Source organism: Lontra canadensis, unplaced genomic scaffold (genome assembly GCF_010015895.1).
Source record: "Lontra canadensis isolate GAN:19392208 unplaced genomic scaffold, GSC_riverotter_1.0 scaffold70, whole genome shotgun sequence".
NCBI lineage: Eukaryota > Metazoa > Chordata > Mammalia > Carnivora > Mustelidae > Lontra > Lontra canadensis.
Genome location: NW_022631064.1, coordinates 8,413,113 through 8,418,111, shown reverse-complemented (window position 1 = coordinate 8,418,111; position 4,999 = coordinate 8,413,113). Strand labels below are relative to the sequence as shown.

Below are 4,999 nucleotides of genomic sequence, written 5' to 3'. Positions count from 1 at the left end.
AACAGAAATGGAAGAAAATGTGGAAGGAACAATATATATATATATTTTTTAATTCATGAGAATTTCCTTTAATTGATAAAAGATACCATCTGTAGATGTAAGAAGCCAATGAATACAAAAGAAGTAAGTAAAATGTGTATACAAACACATTATTTGAACCTAAAGAAAATCAAACACAAAAAGAAATTTTAAAACAGATTACCTTCAAGTTTGCAACAGTTAGCAGCCATTAAGCTCATAGATGACTTTTAATAGCAGAATGGAAGCAAGATAGCAGGAGAATAATATTTTAATACATAGATTGAAAATAATTTTAAATCACATATTTTAAATACAGAAAAAAAATCAAGAATGGATGTGAAAAATAATATTTCTAGATAGACAAATTCTAATAAGATGCACCATCAGCAAACCTGTCATAAAGTGAATGCTTTTTCCTGAGGAAGAAGAAAAATGATCTCAGTTGTCAGTTTGGACATGTAGAAAAGAATGAAGAACAACAGAAATGATTAAAAAAAAAAAGTGTACTTTCACCAAGATATCTAAATTCTGGGCCATCAAGCACACTTCCACAAATTTAAAAGAATAGAAGTCATGCAGTATCTTCTCTCAGACCACAGTGGAATTTAACTAGAAATCAATAACAGAAAAATGGAAGGTCCCAAAATATGGGGAGATTAAATAACATGCTACTAAGTAACACATTGGCCAGAGAAACAATCAAAGGAGAAAATTTAAAATATTTTCAACAAAATAAAAACTGAAAGCACAACTTATCAATATTTGAGGGTTGCAGTGAAAGCAGTAGTTAGAGGGATGTTTACAGCATTGAAAATAAATCTTAGGAAAAAAGAGAAAGATCTAAAATCAATAATCTAAATTCCCACATTAGGAAACTAGAAAAAGCAAACTAAATCCAAAATAAACAGAAGAAAAAAAAACATAGTAACAGCAGAAATCAATGAAATTTAAACAGGAAATCAATACAGAAAAATCCATGAAATTAAAACCTACTTTTTTGAGAAAATCAATAAAATTGACAAGCCTCTAGCCAGACTAACAAAGAAAAAAAGAACACAAGTTACTAAAATCATAAATGTTTAAAAGGGGGTGTCACCTGGGTGGTTAAGTTTGTTGAACCTCTGGTTCTTGATTTTGGCTCTAGTCATGATCTCATGGGTTGTGAGATCAAGCCCTATGTTGGGCTCCCCAGTTAGCCAGAAGTCTGCTTGAGATTCTCTCTCCCTCTCCCTCTGCTCCTTCCCCATACTCATGCAAACACTCTCTCTCTCTCAAAAACAAAAACAAAAACAAAAACAAAAAAACAAACCAATAAAAATAATCCAATTAAATAAAGAGTACCAAATGCACTTGGGAGCAACAAAGCAGAAAAGAATATGCAATAGGAAGAAGACAGTCTCTTTAACAAATGGTCTTGGAAGGGTGCCTGGATGGCCCAATTGGTATAAGGATTTGACCTATGGTTTTGGATCAGGTTCTGATTTCAGGGTCCTGAGATGGATCTCAGCATTGGGTTCCGTGCTCAGCAGGGAGTCTGTTTGAGATTCTCTCTTTTCCTTTCCTTCTGCCCCTCCTCCTGCTCACATGCTCTCTCTCTCTCTCTCTCTCAAATAAATAAATAAATAAATAAATCTTAAAGAAATAAATGAAAGAAGGGACATTACTACAAATCTCATGGATATCAAAATGATAATAAAGGAATACTACACCCATAAATACTCTATGCCAACTAATTAGATAACCTAAAAGAAATGGACAAATTCTTCAAAAGATACAATCTGCCAAAAGTCCTACAAGAAATAGACAACTGAAATAGGCCTATATCTTAAAGATATTAATTCAATAATTAATAGCCTTCCAAAACAGCAAGTACTAGGTCCAGAAGAATTCAATAGTAAATTTTATCAGGGATTTAAGAAAACAGAAATATGTGAATTTTCTACTATTTCTTTCAGAGGATAAAGCAGAGAGAATACATCCTAACTAATTCTATGAAGCCAGTATTAAACTAATACTAATACCAAAACCAAAGATATTAAAAGGAAAGAGCAATTATTCCTGAACATAGATGCAAAAATCTTCAAGAAAATATCAGTGAGTTGAATTATACAACATGACCAAGTGGGATTTATACCAGGTATGTAAAGCTTGTTCAACATTTGAAAATCCATTAGTGGGGTGCATAAGTGGCTCAGATGTTTAAGCATCTGCCTCCAGCTCAGGTCATGATCCTAGGTCCTGGGTTTGAGTCCTATATCAGGCTCCTTGCTCTGTGGGAAGCCTTCTTCTCCCTTGGCCTCTGCTTCTCTCGCTCTTTGTCTCTCATGAATAAATAAATGATATCTTAAAAAAAAAAAGAAAATCCATTAGTGGATTCATCACACCAACAGGCTAAAAAAGAAAATTCACATAATCATGTCAATAAACACAGAAAAGGCATTTGACAAAACCTAATACCCATTCATAATATAACAACTCTCACTAAAGTAGGAATAGTAGCAAACTTCCTCAAATTGATAAAGAATATCTAAAGAGCATACAGCTAACATGATAATTAAGCTTTTTCACTAAGATCAGGGGCAAAGCAAGGACACCTCCCATCACAACTTTTTTCAACATCATACTAGATGTCCTTGCTTAGGCAAAGACATTAGCACACCCCCCATTTCAAATACTTAGGTAAAAAAATTTAACAAAATGTATACAAAATCTACATGATGAAAACTACAAAACTCTCACAAATTCAATCAAAAAATTAAATATATATAGAGATAAGAAGTCTCAAAATGTCAAGATGTTAGTTCTTCCCAACTTATTGATAGATTCAATGCAGTCCCCATCAAAATCCCAGCAAGTTAATTTGTGGATATTGACCCACTCTGAGGCAAAAGATCCAGAATATCCAACACATATTGAAGAAGAACAAAGTTGGACCCTACCCAATTCTAAGACATGTCCTAAATCTACAGTAATCATGACAGTGTGCTGTTGGCAAAGAATACATAATACATAAATAGATCAATGAAACAGCTTAGATAAATTAGAAATAGACTCCCATAAGTGATGAGCTTATGTAGCACAGAGGTTTTTTGGGTTGGTTGAAATAATATGTATGTTACCATGAAGGAGGATACACATCTTTGTACTTTGTCTAAACCCACAGAACGTACAACACCAAGAACTAAGCATAAGGTCAAAATGTAAAGTATGGACTTTGGGAGTTTATGGCATGTCAGTGCATATTCATCAATCTTAAAAAATGTACCATTCTAGTGGAAGTGTGGATAGTAGGGAAGGCATGAAACTACTAAGTGTGTATGTGCAAGTCTAAATGAACATTGGCTACATAGATGTAATGCATTACAAGGGCTTTAAAAGGATTATAATTAAAACAAAATGGGAAAATAACATTTAAATTGAGGGGATGAATAAAACCAATAATGTTGATCCTCCATTCTGTTTCCCTAGATAATTTCCCCCCCATTTCTGTTAGCCTCCAATCTCAATTCCTTGCAATTCTTGGCCAAAAACTCTTGGTCGCTAGAGCCTAAAAACCTATTTCTTTTGCAAAGGACAAAGCAGCACTGAGGCATTGCTTACATTCCAAAGTTACCAGGTGAGACTTTTCCCCTTCCTTTTGCTTGCTATTAGTTACACATCTTTGTTGTTTTTCCTGGAAACCCTTATTTAACATGTTACCAACATATGATACATAACCTTAAAAATCTTCTGCAGAAGACAGTTTTCAGTTTGGATCTAATAGTTAAGCTCTACTATAGTGTTTATCAGTATATGGAAAGTAGTAAAAGATCCGAAAACATCAACTTTGATCAGTCAAGCTTGCATGGAATAGTCTTTACCTTTGACCAATTAATAGTAAAATAGTGTGTAAATTCTAAACTAAGTGGAAATAATAAAAGAATAATAAAATAAATCAAAAGAATGCTGGAAAGGGGAAGTAAAGAATCACAAAGCAGAGCAAACAAAAAGCACATTGTGAGATGATAAATTTAAAATCAAATATATCACTGGTTACATTATTGATCCCATAAATATGTTTGGCAAAACAAACCAAACAAACAAAAACCAGATACAGCGGGCACTGGATGACAATGTCCGCATGAGATTTGCAGAGATCACTTCTGGCATGAGGATGGTCATCAACAGGGCCTGGGTGGAATGCCAGAACCACCGACTGACCATGAAGGACCCAGGCATCATGGTGTGGCTTCATTACCAGTCGTAAGTAGCGCTACATGCAGAGCAATGGACACAAGCTGTTTGACATCTATCTATGCACTTTTTGTGAGTTTTGAATTTGATGGCACCCCCAGACTCACCAGACTGACCCTTGGGGGACATATCAAGCCTGAAAGGCCAATGTCATAGGCTAGGGTGCCAAGTCAGGGTGTGAATTTCCAGAGAAGAATTACACTGACAAAACCATAGAGACACAGACCTGAGACAGATGACCTGAGCTGGTTATCAAGGCCCTCCCAGAAGTGATTCTGTCTGGCAGCAAAAAACATTGAACTGGTTGTCATGAGGTGAGATCAACCCCTCAAGATTTTAAATCCTGAAGAAACTGAGAAATACATTGCTGAAATTGAAAAAGAGAAAAAAGAAAATGAAAAGAAGCAAAAGAAAACATCATGATAACGAAATCTTGCTGGAAGTTCTTTTTAAATTCAGCGTGGATGATTCTTATAATGACATGTAGGCATTTCCATTCCATTTATCTACTGTCCAAGTGTCCTGCAATAAACTTCTGAGTTTGTTAAAACAACAACAAGAACAGATATGTTGAATTCGTATTCAATGCAAAAACAGTTGCACCTAAATCATAGTGTGTAGGGGTTTATACTTAGGTAGTAAAACTATAAAACAAAGGAAACTAAGCAATCGCTTCTTGAACTGAGGAAGAAATGTCAGCACTGTGATTACTTTGAGCAGGGAAAGAGGTGCTTTTTTGTAAGGA

General features: G+C 34.7%; 1 pseudogene; it reads left to right on the top strand.

The window, feature by feature from the left end:
• Positions 1-4,075: 4,075 nt before the first annotated feature.
• On the top strand, positions 4,076-4,677 carry LOC116881037 (annotated as a pseudogene).
• Positions 4,678-4,999: the final 322 nt, after the last annotated feature.